The 21,543-nt window shown below is 35.9% G+C and overlaps 1 pseudogene; it reads right to left on the reverse strand.

The window, feature by feature from the left end:
• The window catches only part of LOC114621300, a 66,484-nt pseudogene that overhangs the window by 40,185 nt on the left and 4,756 nt on the right, over positions 1-21,543 (reverse strand).

A 21,543-nucleotide genomic window follows, 5' to 3' on the forward strand; every position in this document is an offset into this window, starting at 1 on the left:
GAAAGTTTGCTTCATAATTGTTTCTTCTTAATATGTGATAGGGAAGCTATACTCTTGAAATATCAACAATAAGGCTGCTTAAACAAAAGCTGAACTGAAAGCAACAGGTGATATTCCAATGTAAATGAACAAAATCTCATTGGGGTCCATCTTTTGATGAGGAGCTATAGGCTTATTACTGACTACTATAAAATGACTGACAATTAAGAGAAAAAGAATTATCCACTCCCAGGGATAAGTTTGCTAATAAGTTATCCAATGCCAAATGGTTAGCCTTAAAATCATAGACATATATACAACACTAAAGAAACTTCTCATATTGTAAAACATATATAACAACTTGGTAAAAGATATAAATTCTAAGATAGTTGTAATATATAATATAATACACACATATGTATGTGTGTGCACGTAATGATAAACATGAACAAAAAGAACCTATAAATTTGAGAGGGAGAAGGGGGACATAGATGGGCTGGAGGGAGAAAAAGAAGGGAAAGTAATGATGTGATAATATTTTAATTTAAACATTAAAATTAATAATATAGAAGGATAGGTGGCTTGAGAATATGGTTCAGTGGCAAAGAACTCATGTAGCATATTCAAAGCCTAGTACACAGAGTGAGGAAAAGAATATGCTTTAACAGTTCCTTGATATATATATATATATGTGTGTGTGTGTGTGTGTATGTGTGTGTGTGTGTGTGTTAATAGCAAATTTTTATACTTAATATATATACATTTGAGTAAATAAAGTTGTGAAGAAAACAATGGTGGTCCAAGCATCTTGAAACCCTTGTTACCAGTAATGGATAAGTAACGTAAGTGGAAGGTAAGATTTATTAAATAGAACAAGGATTCAGAAAAAATTAATTATATTCTAGAAAAAGCATAAATTCTCCCATCATAACCCAAGGACTTGGAGGATAAGCTCTATCTAGCAGGTGAAGAAGATACTAAAGTTGTATGGTACTGAGGCTCTTGCATTATTCCAAGTTTTTTTAATTTTTCTACATTCACTCATGCATGTTGTTACCTGCACAAAATGCAAGCCACACACTCTCAACAGACAGGACAAATTATGCATTGATTTCCTTACTGTGATTTCAATTAACCATGGTCAACCATGATCTGAGAATTAAGAATTAGAAGTCCCAGAGAAAAGTTTTAGACTACATGCTGCATTTCAAAGCATAATGATAGGACACATTATCCCACTTCTCCTATTTGCCATTCGAATCATACCTGAGATAGGATTAGTTTCCATGAGGTCCTCTTGATTGGCTCTCCCAGACTGACAGTGCTTAAAACAAGCAACTGTTCCTCAACAATACCAATGTCACCTACTTGCCATCATTACTCATGCAAGTATGGACCATGTCTGACTCAGGTTAGCATCCATGAATAGATGAGATTGGACATGTTCGTGGTGGCATGTACACAGAAGGACCTTCATCTCATCTGTCAGGCATTTAGTCACCTATCATCAGCATAAGATAGATGAAGAGTAATGTAAAATATTGAGAGAGAGAGAGAGAGAGAGAGAGAGAGAGAGAAGAAGAAACTGCATTCGCAAAGCTTTTATTAGAGCATATGCTTATAATTGTTTTATTATTAAAATTATTAATAATTTTTGCTCCGCTTGAATTGTGCTGAATAATTTTTATCAGAAGTATGCATATGTAGAAAAATTAAAATAGCACACACAGGCCTCAGTACTATTTATAGTTCTTAGCTTCCACCGAAGGTCTTGAAATCACATCCTCCATAAATAATGGAGGATGGGTAAAACTAAATGGTAGACAATACCTCTCTCTGAGAGATTGCCAGATGATTGTGTGAAAAACACGTTTTAAAATAGAGAATAGTAAAATAAGCAGGAAGTTGTGAACTTAAGAAATGACTCTGTGCATGTAAAACGAAGGGCAGAATCACAGATGCTCTCTGGAAAGGAATAGGGGAAAGTAGGAAGGGGCAGCAATGTGTTAATAGGATTGAGTTTATTGTTTTAGGTTAAGCCCTAGCTCTGCTGTTTCCTGGAAGCCTGGCCATCAGAGAAGAGCGACCAGCTGCCATGGCAGACTCCTGAAGCAACTGTGGAATAGCAAATAGCTAGACTGGGCCTGAAAAGTGCCAGAGAAGGGGGGGAGGGTAACTGTCATGTTCCTAGCTCAAAGAACGACAAAATTTTCTTTTTCTTACTTTATGAAAAGTAAGTACATATTACATGTGTAATATAATAATTAACTGAGCCCATCTTCATAGCTGAAGAAGTATTTGGATCTCAGATCCCTGCTGCAAGCAGAGCCTTCAGAATACAAGGATAGTTAAGCAAGCTTCAAATCCAAGTTGCTCCAAACAGTGGGAGTAAATGCACCCCCAGCTGGCATGGGTGACTGAGAACTGGCATCTGTGGCTTGTAATTCCACCCTTATGGTGTGAAGGAAAATGCATACACCATGTCAGGACTATTTCCAATTGATCATTGTCTCTTTTCAGTTGTTTCGTTGAGAAACCTTGTAATTAACCTTCACCCAGAGGTTTAGTTTCTGAAATGGTTAGCATATTTTTGGCTGTGTTGTTTGAGGAGTAGAATGAGATCAATATAGTCAATAAGATTAAAATAGAACGAATGCAAATAGTTCAATGAAATTGGACACTTTGACATATGTTAGCATATTCAAGATGTGATTGAAGAAATAAATTAATTTCAATTTATAGTAATAATGAAAGAGCAAACTAAATGAAAAGAAAGCTGCTCAAGGGGGACAAAATATCATAGAACTTTCTGTTACCTCACAAAATTAAGGTGATAATGGTGCTCTGAGGTTTTATCTGGTTGTGATTAGTGACACTACTGTCAGTGAGTCACCATGTCAAATATCACGTGACTCGTGTATACTTCTGTTCATGTATATTTCTGTAGAGACTGCTGTGATAAGTGTACAACAAGGCAGGTTTCAAAATCACTCTTCCACAATGCTCATTGATGAAACAGAAAAAGTTCAGTGTCTGTACCAAGTTTATGATTTGTGTTGTATCCATTATTAGCAGCGGGGGCATGATATTTTAAATGGTTCTAAAAGTATCTACTTGCACCTTACTTATGGTACTTTAGACTTAAGGAATCACGTGACTAATAACAACTAATATAATGAAGCTAATAAATGTTAAACACAATTTGACTGCCTAGTTAATAGCAGTGATGTTATAATAGGCTGCTTAATGATGTCACCTATGAGTGAAGCAAGATGCCTATTGATACAGATGGTCATTGTCCCACTTTGCAAGGATGGTGACAAAGTCACTGCTTGTCTCTTTTATTTCTTCTTTGTTTAATTTGACTTTTTCATATACTTTTATTGTGTTTTTCTCTCCCCAAACTTTTTCCAGTTCTGATGTCCTTCCTGTCCACGCAACTTCAGCAACTTCATCCCATCTCTCTCTCTCTATCCCTTCTGTGTGTGTGTGTGTGTGTGTGTGTGTGTGTGTGCTTGTGCATGGTTGCATGCGTGTCTGTGTGTCTTAAACAATGGAAAACAAAATCAAAACAACCACAAATCATTAAACAAGGGACATAAATTTAAACAATAGAACATATACACAAAACAAACAAAGAAACAAACAGACAAACAAACAAAAACGACCTCTGCCTTGTGTTTATCTGCTACTCTAGGTCATAGAGGCTGCCTTCTAGTGCGGTTAATATACCCAGTGACACTCCACTTTAGAAAACTGATTTTTCCCTTTATCATCGGGTATCAATGTCAAACATCTTCTTGGTTATGGATGAGGCTTTGTGTCCATTTTTCTTCTCAGTACTGTCTTTCTGGCTGGCTTGAATATGTGCCTGTTTTGTCTGTCTGCTCACAATCTCTGAGTTCATATGTATATCACCTCTGCTGTGAAAACTGGAATTTCCTTTGAGTTATCCACTACTTCTGGTTTCTACATCCTTTATGTCTCCTCTTCGGCATGGATCCCTAGACTTTGAAGAGGGATAATTGATAAAGACATTCCATTTACCTCAGAGTGCTCTAAAGTTTCTCACTTCCTGCACATTGTCTGTTTAACTGTCTTTCTGTTAATTACCATCTATCGAAAGAACTGTCCTTGATAAAAGTTGTGACACATTATTTATGGGTAAAACAATATGTATCATTAGGAGTAAGTAAATATTTTGCTATATTCCTTTAGTAGGATAATATAGTAGGTTCTCCTCTAGAGCCTATGATGTTTATAGCTAAAACCACTTATCTATTTGTTCTCTCCTTTATCAAACAGATTTAGAAACCTAAAATTGTTTAAAGATTTGTGGAACCAATGTGTTGCATGTTCATGACACTTGTAGAACATTCTTTCATTTATAACATAAACAGCAAACAGCCTTAAGAATTATTAAAGCAGCAATGTGAAAGAAACAAGGATACAGTCTTAAAAAAAGGAGATAACTATTGTGAAAATAACTACCTGGAAGAAAAACATTTGACTCAAAACATCACAACTATAAGTCATTATATCACTCACTATTGAAATAATGTAACAGGAGCAAAATAAGAAGAAGGCAAAGGAAAGCAAAAATGAAGGGTGGCAGAATAGGTAAGACACAAAAGAGGAGGGTGGGAAAGAAGGAAACAAGGAAGCAAAGTCTCCTATTTTCCCTACTATTAGAATGAGATGGTTTTGTGATATTAATAGCCCCAAACAGCTTTTCTGAGCATCACTCCCATGTCACAATGTGTTGACACATTATGTATTTCCTAACACATTTGGAATGCTAGGTTTCCCTAGTGAATCGCAGTATCTCAGAGGATGAAAACAAAATCTGAACACTGTCAGAAGCCTCCAAATGTGTTCTAATTTCAACACTCAGTGGAATACCCAATTACCTTGAGATACCCATTATAGGACAAGAAAAAAACCTTTTGGTTTTTCTGGAATTTTTTTATTTATTATTTAACTTTCCTTCTGTAACATTGCTGTTATCTTTCTAAAGTCCCTCTTCGCTAGGCCACACACATAGTTTACTTAGGTAAAGTTAGCTTTAGAAAATAGAGAAGCTAAAAAGTAGACATTTGGTTATCACATAAAGTTGTATATAATTATGTATTACAATATTAACCACTGTTTAAATTTTCGACATATACATAGAGGTGCTTTAAAAATTAGCAGCCATTAAGCATTCTTTGAAAGTCTGATTTTTTTTATAGTTAAAATAACTGCAGTTTATAGATTTTATTTTATATATTTTGAGTGTTTGGGTTGTTTTGAATTCTTTGAGAGAGATTCTCACTATATAGCTTTCAGGATATGTAGACCACACTGGTTTCAGACTCACAGAGATGAGTTTGTTTCTGACTCCTAAGTGCTGAGATTAAAGATGTGCCCCACATTGCCAAGCAAGATTTCTATGCTTTTATAATCATAATTGTCCAGTATATTTATGAGCATAAAATGTTATATATTTCTCATTTTTTTCTTTAATTGAGTTTACTGGTGATGAAATAACTTAATCTACCAGTTATTTTTAGTTTGTAAAATTTATGTGGAAAGCAGTTTTCTCTTTTCTGCAAGAATGTATCTGAGATCGTCAAACACCTGGAATAATACTAGCTTCTATCAATTCTCTTTTCCCTTATCTTCATACTTGTGGTAAAGTTTAATTTTTAAATTTGGCACAGAAAGAGCATAATTTAATTCCAGGAATGATACTAATAACTGAAGAAAGCAAAATATAAACTGTAGACCCCACAGCTTCTAAACCTCTGAGAAATATTGCTCCAAACTACCAGTACACAAATTTCATGGCTGGCCAGAGCTGCTTTCGAAACTGGGAATGCGTTAATATAAAACACATATGACAATCAGTCAATACAACAAGAAACAACCATAAGTCATAGTAGTTGCCACCCACTTGATTGTGATGTTTCTAAGCTTTGTTAACCTATCTATCCCATATTATTGATTTCTATTGAGGAATTAGTGGCACAGACTGTAATTTGTACAGAGCAGACATTCATTACTCACTGTTGTGTAAACAGAGAAGCAAAAGCTTAGTAAAAGGATAGGTATGGTGTTTCTTGAATGCGATTTCTCACATGGTAGGAGACAAAACTCAAGAAATCAGTCCCATAAACTTTGTCATATAGGAACATCAGGGTTCGAAAGAGGGAAGAGACTTCATGAACAGAATGTGTCCTCAAAGTCCCAGATCTCCATGCAGCCGTATAGAGAACTACATTTTCTGTGTGCCAGTTTGGAAAGACATGTTCAAACCACAGTAGTTCCTAACAATTCCTTTCAATAAAGACATACAGCATTGTCGTGATTCTGTGGTTTCTAATTTTATAAGACAGGATCATTCTTTTGAGTTAGTCTTCTTTTGATAAACTACTTGGCTGTCAAAATAAAGGTCATTTCGAGTTTTACTCATATAAATTTAGAAATGTGTGTGTCTACAGATTGAATAGTCAAAGGCAACATCTCTTTATGTGATTATACATTATACTGCTGTGCTGACAATTTTATTAATTTTTGTTATCATTCACAACAGAAAAATCAATTAAAATCAAGTTAAATATATATTATTTTCTCATAAATTTATATCTATATCTTTCTATTATATACTAAAATTTTAACTTTTAATCTTTTCAGAACCAAACTAGAATTAGTTTTATATAACTCTGTCCAAAAAAACTTTACTTCATTTAATCAATTATTACTAAAAATTTGAATTAAATACTTGCATGTGTTCTGTAAATAAGTTAAACATATACCAGAACTTTCATTTCCCCTTTTTTATTAAAAATATGGAATTTTTAGACACAGTAATCAATTCACTAAGTGCAGACGGACCAATCACCTTAAGCCTTGATATGAAGAAACATTCCAATATCTCATCGAATATCTAAAATTAGCATTTGAAGAACAAATCTATGAATTACATAACAAAGTTTTCTGTAAAATATCACAGAATCCAATGTTGATCCTGTTTTAAAGCTTAAAACTTACAGATTTTTCTTTAAAAAAATTGTTCATATTTACTATTGCAGAGTTTGAATTTCACTAGACACTCACTGGATAATGATAATCCACAAGAATATCAACCAAAATGATGTTTAAGACGATATATTTGAATTCAGCATCTAAGCATGTACATGTTCACACATGTACATGCTTGCACATGCACACACAAACACACATGGATCCACACACACAAACATTCACACACACATTCATACACATATCAATCCATTCCTGGAGATGTAAAACAAAGGTCACTGAATTTAACTATAGGAAAATTCTCACATATTACAGAATAAAGCAGAGGTTTCAAGTTTTTTGACACCAGTTGACAGACAATTGAGATCTGAAGAAAGTTTCCATGTTTAATATAAGTAAATATTTCCATTTAAATCAAAGGATGACTGCAATCACTTCCTGGCTGTGCACCACTTACTGAGAAGAAAATGGGAAACCTGCCCTCTGCTCTCTACCCAGGTATCTAGGTTATTCAGAATATGCTGAGAACAGTGGAGGTGTAACTCCTTGATCTTCTTCAGTTGTGTTATTGTTCTAGCTAATACTTCAAGTGCTATATTGAATAGATATGAACAAGGAAGTAGGCTTGAGACATGAAAATGAGTATGGGCTACGACAGGAAAGTAGGCTCAGATATTTTGGTCATCCTGATAAGCCCTTAGAAACAGTGATCACAGAAGTGTTCAAGGAACTTTGTTTATTGCCTTGCTTGCTCTTTGACTATTTGTGTTTATTGTCTTGCTTGTTCCTTGACTATCATATTGCTAGTTCCTCAACCTAGAACTGACCTTAATACTTACATGAAATTAAAATGGTATAAAAGCAATAAGGAGGAGGGGGGATAGGAAAGGGGGTTTCTAGCGAGGGGAAAGGAGGAAAAGGGATGACATCTGAAATGCAAATAAATAAAATATCCAATAAAAAATAGTAAAATACAAAAAGTGGGACCAATTTGGGCTTCTTCAGGTTATTGCTGCATGCCATCAAAAGGACTATGAGCCTGGTGTTTCTGTTTGCTCCTTGACTTATGATACAGTTCCAACATATGATCCTTCTATGATCTACTGTTTCATCACAGACATACGATATTGAACCAACTGATTATAGAATAAAACTTCAAAAACCATGAGCCAAAAAGTAAATAAATAGGAGGACAACAATATCTTGTTGCTGATTTTAGTTGAATTGTCTTAAATTTCTCTCCAATTTAAATTGATGTTGGCAAAGGATTTACTCTAAAATGCCTATATTATGTGTACGTATGTCCTTTGTATCCTTAATCTCTCTAGAAAATTTATCAAGAAGAGGTGTTAGAATTTGTCAAAGGCCCTTTTGCATCTAATGAAATCATGTGTGCATTTATGTGTTTTAATTTGTTTTATATGGCACATTACCTTTCTTGATTTTCTTGTACTGAACCATCTATGCATCACTGGAATTGATCCACGATTGCCTACTTGATCATGGTGAATGAACATTTATTTACATGTACTCTTAGATTCAGTTTGCAAAGCTTTTATTTAATAGTCTTATATCTACATTCAAAAGATAAACTTATCTGTAAATTATCTTTTACACAAAGTAGCAACCTAAAGAATGGGAAAAGATTTTTATCAACTCCACATCCGATAGGTGAGTGACATCCAAAATATACGAGAACTCAAGAAACTACATAGCACAAAACCAAATAAGCCAATCAAAAAACTAGGTACAGGTCTAAGCAGAGAATTATCTGTAGATGAAAATGAAATCTCTGAAAAATACTTAAAGAAATGTGCAACATTCTTAGTCATCTAGGACATACAAATCAAGCATGCTTTGAGATTCCATCTTATATCTGTCAGAATGGCTAAGATAAATAACACAAGCAACAGCTCATGCCGGTGAAGGTGTGGTATAAGGGAAACACTCCTATTTTCCTGGTAGAGGTGCAGACTTATGAAGGTAATGTGAAAATAAATGTGACGGCTACTCAATGAGCTCAGAATTAGACTACATCAAGATTCAGCCATTTCATAATTGGGCATATACCCAAAGGACATTTTATCCTACTAAAAAGGCAATTACTCAACCATGGTAATTGCAATTTTACCTATAATAGTCAGAAACTGGAAACAACATGGATGAGTCTCAACAGAAGAATGGATAAAAAAAATGTGGTAGGTTTACACAGTGAAATGTTATTGAGCGGTTAAAACATAAAATTTACAGGTGAATGGATTAAAGGAGAATATAAAGCAAGCAAATGGATGGAACTAGAAAATATCATCCTGAGTGAGGTAACCCAAACACAAAAGAACTCACATGGTATGCACTCACCAATAAGTGAATACCAACCGAAAAGCTCACAATGCATACAATACAACCTACATACCATATGGAGCATAGAAGGAAGGAAGATCGGGGAGGGTGGGTGCTTCAGTCCTGCACTGAGGAGGTAACAGGAAGATTGTGGAAGATGGAATGAGAGGGGGACAATGGAGGGAGAAAGGAGGAGGATTAAATAAGAGTGGCAGTATCAGAATCTGGAAGAGACTTGAGAGAAGTACAGAGGGTCAGGAGATGAAATGAAATTAGGTAGCAGAGGGGAAAAGGAACCAGGTATTGCCATTGGTGGGTCCCAGACACTAGAGAAATATGAGGCTCCCAGGAATTGATGGGATTGACTTTAGCTGTAATGCACAGAGAAGGGGGAGATAGACCACCTCCAGTAGATACGCATGGCCCCTGGTCAAGGGACAGAGTCACCCACCCATCTCAAAGATTTTTTTTAACCCAAAAATCTTCCTGTCCAAATGAATAACAGGGCAAAAAATGGAACAGAGACTGAAGGAAGGACCAACTGGGGAACGGCTCCACCTGAGCCTGAAGACAGCAAACCCAACACTGTTCCCATGATCAAGAAGTGCTTGTGGACAGGAACCAAGTGTGACAGTTCCTGGGAGGTCCAACCAGCAACGGACCATTGCAGAGGTGGATGCTTGGAGCCAACCATCAGGCTGAACTCAGGAAACCTGGTGGAGAAGTTGGCAGAATAACTGGAGGAGCTGAGGAGAACGCAACCCCATTGGAAGAACAACATAGGCTGGCCTGACCACCCAGTCCTCCCAGAGACTAGACCACCAACCAAGGAGTGTACCTAAAAGGATCTTTGGCTCCAGACACATATGTAGCGGAGGATGGCCTTGCCCAACAGCAACAAGAAGGGAGGTCATTGATTCTGGGGAGGTTTGATGCCCCAGAGTAGGGGGATGCTGGAGCAGTAGGGCTAGAGAGTGTGGGTGGGTGAGGGAGCACTCTCATACAGGCGAAAGGGAGGTGGGAGGGCAGATGTGGGATTAGGGGGTAGCAGAGGGGTAACTGGGAAGTGGGATATCATGGGTTGGATGGATGGTGGAGGGGTGAAACCTGGAAGTGGTATCTCATTTGAGATACAAATGAATGAATATATATTAAAAATTCTGCCTGAAGTACAATGTGTGCAAACAAAAATAGAAGCAAAAATGAAAGGAGTTGTAAGCCATAGAAATTGGAAAAGAATAAGTCAAAGTATTGCTATTTGCAGATATGATAGTATACATGTGACCCCAATAATTCTTCCAGAGAACTCTTACAGCTGATAAATACTTTCGGGATAGTGGCCTGAAACAAAATTAACTCAAAGAAATTGGTAGCCCTCCTTTATACAAATGATAAATGGACCAAGAAAGAAAGTAGGGAAACTACACACTTTACCATAGCCACAAATAATATAAATATCTTGGTGTGACTCTAACTAAGCAAATGAAAGATCTGTATGACAAGAGTTCCTAATGATATTCTGCTATACTCAGAAGTCAGTGCCTTATTCCTCCACCCTCAGGGAAGCTTCCTTGTGCAGCAGAAGGGATCACAGAGAAAAAAAGCCAAATATGAGAGAGAGAGAGAGAGAGAGAGAGAGAGAGAGAGAGAGAGAGAGAGATGTTTGAACACATACCTCTAAATGGGATATCTCCATCAAATCCCTCCACTCAGATCCTAACAGGTTACTGGTTATTTTTTAATTAGACTCCAAGTGTATAAATAAGCAGCTCTCTGATTCGAATGCCTTCTCTTATGGAATTTTTGCTTTTGTTGGCTTGCTTTTGTCCAACTTCAGTGTTATTTTGCTTTATTTTATGTTTCATTATGTTAAAAGAAAAAATAAAATTTAAAACAGAAAAGTGATTCTTTAAAACTAAATGGATAAATGAAACTAAGAAAGATGATGGCACTTAAGATAAAATATTAATTATGAGTCTGAAAAGCAAGAAAGTTGAAATTATAACACAAATGACAACAAACATGAGAATCCAAAATTATTGTTCCTTAAACTAAGGATGCAACAATTCATTCACTCTACTTTACTCATGTTCCATGACTACTAGATTGAGTCACTGAGGGAAAAGTTCAATGATTATTGTTGAAATGCCAGAGTAAATTAGATGTGTGCAAGTATTAAATCCTCAATAATTCAGAGGTAGATCTTTGATCAGGAGAAATTCTACAAGTACACACAGACTACCCTGCAGCTTTCTATACTACCTGCGTCCAACACAGAACTTCCCATCTCTACAGATTCAGAACAACGAGATTCTGAATACATTACAAATTAGAATATCGCCAAGACCAGTGCGTCTGAATATTGCAATTATTAGGTATCAAAGCCAAGGCTATCGCTGGTGGTACCACTTCAAATAACCTTCTTCAGGGAAATAAAGAAATACCATTAATAGCAAAAAGAAATAAAGAAGGAAAGAAAGAAAGAAAGAAAGAAAGAAAGAAAGAAAGAAAGAAAGAAAGAAAGAAAGAAAGAAAGGAAGAAAGAAAGAAAGAAAGGAGAAAGAAAGAAGAAAAAGAGAGAAAGGAAAGAAAGAGAGAGAGAAAGAAAAGAGGAAAAAAGGTAATAGAAAGGAAAAACGATGCTCTCTGTGATTTTGCAAGTCACATGTTTCATATGTCTAAGATATTCTTTCCAAATTCATTAACAGCCAGGCAGTGGTAGCACACGCCTTTAATCCCAGCACTTGGGAGGCAGAGGCAGGCGGATTTCTGAGTTCGAGAGTTCGAGGCTAGCCTGGTCTACAGAGTGAGTTCCAGGACAGCCAGGGCTACATAGAGTAACCCTGTCTCGAAAAAAAAACAAAAAAGAAAAACAAAAATGAAATTCATTAACATCTGCAACATATTATTTCAAAGTTTGAATCACTGTTTAGAAGAATGAAGTCATTTCTATAGAGATAAGAATAAACAACAGCCATAAAATCAAAACATTTTTCTACAAGTTCCAATGGAAGTTAACTTTGTAGAAGACAGCACTGAGACTTTAAGAGGTTCTGATTCTCCCTTTTGTTGTGCTGAGTAGTATAAAATAATCTGTGATTGTTGACTATCTCCACACATTATAGCCAGATAGATTACTGAACAAGTGGAACTAAGGAATAAGTAAAATATGAAGTATTTATTTCAATGAATTGGTCTCATACGTTTGAAATGTAGCTTATCTCTCTTTCTTTGCATGGATATACACATATCTGGAAACTAAATTAAATTGGAAAAAATTGTTTAAGTATAAGTATTTGTAAGATAATATATTAGATTTATGGTGAATTATTGTCAAGCACAGGGTAAGAAATTCAACAGAAAAAGAAAGGAATTTTTAAAAACACACAGTTATGTTTTTATACTTAAACTGCTGACAGAACCAAAAATATACCTGGGAACATCACTTACTACAGCTGGCAAAAGGCAAGGGAAAAGCTATTTAAGTGGCAAACAGTAGAAGGTCACACACTCATAATTACACACACATATGCTGGCAACCACCAGGGTGTCAGGGGGAGGCATAAAGTTCAGTCAAGCTAATATAACAAAGAATCTTTACACAGGCCATTTTCTGCGTGGATTTTCAAACCAGTGTGTTTACCAGTGGCTTCTTTTAATTGGTCTGTCCTCACTAGCAGTGAAACAGAATGCAAAAACTGCTCTTTTCCTTGATGTTACATTATTTGCAATGCATAGGGGTCACATTTTATGTAAACTGAGTGTTATTAACTTAATCAGTCATGGAGAGATAGTCTTTATTTAGTTAGCTATTTGCATTATAATTTTGTGCACACACACACACACACACACACACACAGAGCCTTTTTCAAATGGAAAGACTTATTCTTCCCTGTCAAACAATTGAATTCTAAAATGAGAAAAGGCAGGGAATAAGGGGGAGATATCAGCTGAATGACCAAGAAAACAGACTGGAAATCCTTCATCCTTGGTGTTAAATGTGGCATATTAGTACTCATATCAAGAATCGAAGATTCTTTACACATTGTCTCATATGCCTAGTTTTTGTGGAATTCAGATTCTAATTATTTGTTACAAAACAATTGTTTTAAGTTGGTGGCCATACATGCTTAAACTTCTCGCAATCTTCTCCTGGGATCCATATTTGCTTTTATGTTTCATCTTCCATAAGAAGCCTTATATTTACTCATGTGAAATAAATAGAAAGTTCACTAAGCCACTAGAAGTAGCTCTGGATGGATGACCAGCCCTTTGTGAACATGGCTCAATACGTCTGTGACAGGATGAATGGATTCCAGGACAGTCATCCCCCAAATGCATGTGTTGATTGGTGCCGTGGATCATTTACTGCATCCGCAGAGGAAGATCCGGGACAAGTCTCCACTGAGACTGTTGCTATTGTTATTGCTCTGCTTGGATACATTCAAACTCCATAGGCCTTCTAGAAATAGCTCAAGTGATAGGATCGCTGCATATTTACTTCTGGATTAAATGCATTATTAACTTAAGATCTTTGGATAAACACATAATTCAGTGAAAAACTTCAAGCTACATGCATTCTGAATCTTGTAGCCTGTTGGGAATACAAAGGACATTTAGAGAATAAAATCAAAACCACACAAGAGAAGTCCAAATCTGCTATACTTCAAACTGCTTAGTATACTATTTGATGTTTCCATAGTAATACAAATTCATAAAATTTAATACCCATATATTTTGCTTATGGTTAAAGATCCCTTTTAAACATGTCCAGACTTTTACTTTACAGAGATCTAACATTACAATATGGCTCAAAAATTCAAAAGGGCATTTTTCTCCCTTCTTTTTCATATATGATTCACAAGCACTTGCTAAGTCAAACTTCTAAATAATTTTCTAATCTGTATTTTTCAACAAGACATCCAGAGTTCAAGTGTTCAGATTCAGCTCACTGATGGCTGATCCCTGATCATTAGTTGTGAAAAAGGTCTATCTGCAAGGACAGAAATGACACCAACAATACTTCTACATCACCCAACCAGAGCAGTAGTAATTCCTTCGGCAAAGGGAGTCTGCAATAGTAAATTTTTCTACTAGATCTTCACACTCCCTATTACTTTTATCCAAACAGAAATAAAATGCTTATATTTTAAAATGTTGATAATATTGGAGGCCAGAGCATCTGTGATGGATTCATTGTCTTGTAAGAAGAAGTCAGATTCTGAAACTGAACGGTGTAGGTGAAGCTAGTAATCACATTTTTCTTTCCAATGCTTGAAGAATCATACTATGATTTCCTGATTTATTTTATAATTTAAATTAAGATACTTCTATCAGGTAGATTCCAGTTGAAACATTTATAGTTTCTTAAGGGGAGAAGTCATATTTGTTTGCTGTTATACATTTTAGCCCTTAGAACAATAGAACATAATGGGTAGCCCATATACTGGCTGAGCTGGAATACACAAGGACGTTGCTTTATTCCATTGATTCATGAGATAAAGTGTAGCATTTGAATATGTGCAAATTTCCCCCTGACTTCTACATGCTTTCAGTTCTTCCGTGTGTACCTGAAATTTGGGAAATTTGCAAGAATGCTAGAGGAAACACAATATAAAATCGTCACATTTGCTAAGCTTTAAGGTCTAGAAGAATCGAAAACCCCTTGAATTCTAATTGAAAAAAAAATCGAACTCAAATATTTGGTAAGCTAATAGAGGTTTGATTTAGAAAAGTTGAAAAGGGTTGGGGAGTATATCTTAGTGTGGAAGAACTTGCATAGAAAACGCCAATTTAAAGATATATTGATATAATGATACATATTCAGCCATGGCTGAATATGCTTTCCACTTGTTTCCCCCTGGGATGGAAGCCAAGTTTTATTTTCGTTTTTGTTTTCTTTCTCGCTTCTGCATTTTCCTGCTGACATTATTCTCAGGAAGACATCTGCACGGGAACTCATGATGCCCAATAGCATCTCCAAATGCACATGCCATTCCAGCTCGAATTTCCAAGAGAAAGGAAAGTATGTATCCTGATAGATCACTTCAGTCAATGTTTAAGGTTATCACCTCAGGTGAATTTAAGTGCATATTCTCAATACAAGCTTTGCTAAGTTAGCAGAACGGAGGCTAGCCTTACTCATGATCTATGTAGACAGCAAATACTGTCCAACATTCATAGTCTGCAAAGAACCCACCTCTCCTGTCACAATGTATGTCCTTATCTCTCAAGTCCCCTGTTCTCTATGTTCCATAGAGATATGTTCTCTCCCTGCTCAAGTTAGTCAGAAAACGTTCATTTCTGAAATCATGTGTCCATGTTATTCCCTATTTCTAGACTAGTTTTCTTTCTTCTCTATTCTTCTGGACTGCTTTACATTTATCTGGTATCCCTAAATGTTTCAAGGTCATGAAAAATCCATTGTTCGATGCTGGAAAATATATGTTTCTTTTACAAACTTGTTATTAAGAAAATCAGCTATGTTTGACAAGTCAACTATGTGTGACTTTTACTCACGCCACCTACAAGACAGACTTCTAGACTTTAGTTTTTAGTGTGGTCCTAGGGTGTAACATACTGCTTCTTGTTCAAGCTAGGTACCAAAAATGATTATATTCATTAAGAATTCATGCAGGACTAATGGGTTAGGTAAATAAGTAATAATCAACTCACTAAGTAGGAATACAAATTTTCAGGTAAGAGGGAGATTGTGAATATTTTAAATCATGAAACAATGCAGTTTTGTCATATATTCTTTGTGTTTCAGTTTTTATTAGGTTGGTTGGCTTGCTGTGTATGTGGGGTTTTTTTTCCTGTGTATTTGCCTGTCTGATGTCCTTTGGATGGTTGTTTAAATTACAAGCTCTGTTTATCTTGTGAACTACAGTTGCTGACCTCTGCAGTGGTATTTCTGTGGTGATAGAGCATAAGATGGCTACTCCACATCATCTGCCTTATGCTTTACTGTAGTTTCTAAGGACCTAACTTAAGCATTTCTATTCTCAGCACTGACTCTGGAATCATGTTATTGTGTTTCCTTCTCAAATCTGTTTGGTGGTAACTTTTTTTTCCTCTCTATAAAATGTCTGTACATTTCTCCTAATCTCCTGCTGTCTGTGCCACACTGTGCCTTTTCCATTTTTTAGCCAACTGCACCTGCTGCCCTGGCTTCTTATTACAGTTTCAAATCTGTATGCTGCAACATCAGCCCTTCTGGTTTCTGCAGTGTATGGTGTAATATTTCAATAGAAGAAGAAATTTTATTTAAAATAAACTGAGTAAAACAGACATTCGTAGATTCTGACACCAGGGAAATAGCTTGCCATCTGCCCTGCATAAGGAGCTCCTTGCCTGAGGGGCATAACAGTATCACCCAGGTAAAGCTCTTGTGAATGTAGAAATTGTGCTGCAGACTACAAATCGTACCTGTCATTCTAGACCTGCTGCCCCTTTGCTGCCCTCAGTTTTGCAGTTCATCCGTAAGCTTTTTTCTTCCTCACTGTATACATTTTGATGTCTCTTCCCCTGGCTCACAACACCCAGAATTCTCCTGAATGGGAAACAGAACACCTTGTCCATTTAATCCTTGTGCTTTCAGCTCCTTACTATAAACTGCAGGATTAAGAGAAAAAATATATAATTAATTTACTGCTATTTTCTAGGAAGAAAATAAAGCCATCCCACAAATTCATTGCAGACCTAAGCGTCTTAAATCCCATCCTGTGAAGCACACCTTATAAAAACAAGTCAAAATGCAGATTGAAAGACTTCAAAGAAAGAAAAGGGTGAGTGGTATCTATTATGACAGTAGTTGAAAAAAAAATCAAAGAACAGGAGAACTAAATTTCACAATATTGAACACTGACATTTAAAAGTACAATATAGATGTGTCATTCATCAAACATGGCAATTAATTATATAAAAGTAGATTTTTACCTACTGCAAATAAATGCACATGCTTATAGTAAAACTCTTATAAAAGGCAAGAAATAGCTACACTTGAGGAAATTTACCAGCATGTATTTCATCTGTATCTTCATCCTCTTTTAAAGTGAATATTATTATTTCTATGAAATTAATTGATTATTTATTATTAATTATTGATTAATAATTTGATTCTGGATTTCATATAAGTAGAACCCTGCACTGAGCTGTTCCTTTGATCCTGGATTCCACCGCCACATTCTGACAGTCTGCCCCTTCCCACTGTGAAACATTATTCAATGGGTAGTACATATGTTTGCTCACTCATGTCTGTGTTGGTTGGGTATCAGGTTCTCATTGTTTGTATATTGTTTTCATAGTTTAAATGGACTGATGTGCATGTGTGTCTGTATGGGATGCCTGTGTGTGTACCCAGAGAAGCCAGGACAAGGTTTTTGGATCTCTTGAAGCTGCACGTAAAGTTGGTTGTGAAGACTGAACACCAAGTACTACTCAAGACAAATATTTACCTTCATACTGGGCTGTTGCTCCAGTCCCATATCTATTTTTAATAAAAATTGTTATTACCGAGAACACACATTTTTATTTTACTTCTCATGGTATGGCTGCTTTCTTAAAAGGAGGAAGTTAGCTTACATGGGTAAGTTGTCTATACTGCTGTAAATGGTGCGTTACCTAAACATATACAGTGAACTCTAATTAAACTCATTAGATCACCAAGGCAAATAAACAAACAAATCAATGTATGGATGTAAAGAGGAATAAGAATAGAGGAAGAATATCATGAAGTGAAGAAGAGAGGCAAGAGAGGGGATTGGGCTTCAATATGAATGAAATGCCTTATGCACATTTATGATATCATAATAAAATAAACTGTTACGTTTCACCGATAAATGCTTACATAAGTGAAGGCAGGCTTACATCTAGCTTTGCAAAGTATTTTGACATTTTTTAAAGCTGTTTTGGAACTTCTCATTTGCTTTACCAACATATTTGAGATTCAAGGGCTCAAATCATCCTAAACTTTGGTGCTTCCTGAAGTTTTAATGTTGTCCTTTTATTGGGTGTGATGTAACTTCATTATCTGAAATCCAATTAATTCGAGCACACATTTAATTGCTGACTGTTTTTTCATCTCATTTCTGCAGAAAGGCTTATCTCCTAACCATCTTCATTGTTTTTATTATTATTAGCTGAGGTAAAATTCTTTACACATCCACAATACAAATATTTGGTGTATAAATTAGCTTTGCATATGAATTAATGCAGTGATTTTAGAAACATATATTGTCTCTAAACATATATTATACATTTTAAAGGACTGTTTTTATATTACATATTTCATTTTATACCTAGAATGTTTGAAAGATGGTATGTAAACTTCCATAAACTACATTTTGTATTATTAGTATATTATATTATTATCAATCACTTGTTAAAGTTAACTAGACAGGGTATTATTATTTTGAATTCTTTGTTTAGGCTTCCTTAGGACCCACCTAACACCTCTTTGTACCACCAAATTACCATCTGGGATTCCATATTGCTTGTAATAGTTATGTCTTAAGACTCTTGATTGTGACCGATTTTACCTGATTTTTGTGTCTCTGCCTGAGTTTGAGCAATATTCGCGAGGATTGTGCAGAATGGTCCCGTAATGGATTCTCTTTAATATTATCTCATGATTAAATTCAACATATGTACGTCGTTAATGAATTCCATTGAGACAATGCATTATGTTTATTACATCAAGGAGTGCCCACTATGGGCTTGACTTATTGTTGAAACTGTCCTTTAAGATGGAGGTAAGGACAATCTATTTACTTCTTCCACTTCAAATCAGTCACACCTTCCCTGATAGGTTTAATCACACTTTCGTGTTTATTATTTGGAAAAGATTCTCTACACCGAGCCTATATTTAAGAAATTAATCACACCATAATGTGTGTACATAAGAAATTTTACAGGGAAAGTACTCCTTTCCTACCTCATTATTTATTGTCTCATAGTCTCCTTGATAGCATTGTGGACTCATGGACTTTTATGACACACTTTAGCTTATAAGATGATAATATTATACTTACTTACTTGGGATTTTGCTCTGGCTATTGAGAACTCTTGAAGGTGGTACCATGTTTCTGAAAACATATGAATATGTGATTCATTTAAAGAATTGGCCCTATTTTGGAGAAGTTTTAAGCTTTTAAAAAGTTATTCAGAAAATAGAAAACTTCCATCTTTCTCAGTTACTCATATAGTGTGCCCTATGATTCACATTTTGCAATAATGTTGCCTATTTGTTACATTTGATGAGGCCAAAATGAATACATTGTTATTATCTGAGCCCATAACTAGCATTAGGATTTATGTGTATTATTTAATCATGTGGCTTTTGAGAAATACATCATGTAGCTACCATACCACTATTATTCTGAGTATATTCACTGTTCTAAACACTTACTTACTTCCATCTGTATGTCTCTAGCTCGACCATGAATGTTTGGAAGCCACCATTCACGTTCACTTCCTGTCTTTATAGTTTTGTCTTTCCCAGGTTGTCATATATTTAGAAAATGACATTCTACCTATTTAAACTTTTCCTAACATTTAGTCAGATGGTGTTACATATACTCTGTGATATAAATACCAGTGTGACAGGATCTGGAATCATCCCAGACACATAGCCTTGGGCATTTGTGAAGGAATTTCTAGATTGAGTAAAATGAGTTGAGAAACCCACTCTACAACTAGTGACTGGAACTACTTGAGACTTGTCCTATGGGAAAGAACCGATACCTGACAATATTAATGATACTCGGTTATGCTGACAGACAGGAGCCTAATGTAACTGTCCTCTGAGAGACTCCACCTAGCAGATGGCTGAAACAGATGCAGAAACTCATAGTCATACATTAGACAGAACTTGGGGAGTCTTCTGGGATAGTTGGGGGAAGGACTGAGGGATCCAAAGGGAATAAGGATAAATCCTTAATAAGAAGACCAACAGAGTCAACTAACCTGGAACCTTCAGGGCTCCTAGAGACTGGATCACCAGCCAATGCAAATACATGGGCTTCATGTAGGCCACCTGCACATAAGAACCAGAAGCACAACGAGGTAGATCTTCATGTATGTCCCCCAACAACTAGAGTACGGGCTGTCCCTAACTCTGTGGTCTGACTATTTCCCTAACTGCTCTGCCTTTCTGGCCTCAGTGAAAAAGGAAATGACTAGTCCTGCAGTGACTTGATGTGCCAAGAGAGGGAGTGGTGTGTGTGTGTGTGTGTGTGTGTGTGTGTGTGTGTGTGTGTGTATGTGTGTGTATGTGTGTGTGTGATACCCAGAGGGGTGGAGCTTCCCATTCTCATAGGAGGAAAGGAGGGGTGGAGGAGGGTATGCTGAGGTACTGGAACGTGGGTAGGGGCTGCAATCTGTAAAGTGAATAAATAAAGTAAAGGGAGAGAAAGTAACCCACTCTGAATAGATGTTGCTGTATCCCTTAGGCTTGTGGTCTGGACTGAGTTATAAAGAGGAAGCAAGTACAACAGGACTATTCCTCTCCTGCTTCCCAGATGGGGATTCAATAACAGCTTCACACTCCTCTTTCTGTGTCCTCCCTACCACTGTAACCTCCATCCTCAAAGTGAGAGTCAAAATAAATCCTTCCTTGCTTTCTGTTGGGCATTTTGTCATAGCAACAAGAGAAATGACTAGTATATCTTCTATGTCTGCTCATGACTTGAAAGCATTGCACTCATAAAGTGATAACATGCAAGTTTATCGATGTACCCACTTTGACTATTCATTTATTGAAACGCGCTTTTGTGTCTCCTCTAACTTTTTGCTAATTTTGATTTCCCTTAAGTTTTTTTTTGAATTGAGAGTTTGGTTTTATTTTGTTTTTTCCAAATACCCGGATTCCTACATTTTAGAAATCAAATGTCTCAAAATACTAGTTAAATCATTGAGTTTACATACATACTCTGAGAGTTTGTTTTTATCTGAACTGAAACATTCTATGAATATTATTCGGTCACATTATCTTTTATGTTGTTGTTGTTAAAAATGTATTTATTTTTATTTATGTGTTTGAGTGTTTTGCCTTCATGTATGTCAGTGTATCATGTGTATGCAGTGCCTCCAGTGACCAGAAGAAGGAATGAGACCCTTTGAGAACTAGAGTTATAAACAATTATGAGTTGCCATGTAGGTTCTGGGAATCAAATCTTATGATTGTCATATATAATTTTATAA

The sequence above is a fragment of the Grammomys surdaster genome, unplaced genomic scaffold (genome assembly GCF_004785775.1).
Source record: "Grammomys surdaster isolate TR1022 unplaced genomic scaffold, NIH_TR_1.0 174, whole genome shotgun sequence".
NCBI classification, from domain to species: domain Eukaryota; kingdom Metazoa; phylum Chordata; class Mammalia; order Rodentia; family Muridae; genus Grammomys; species Grammomys surdaster.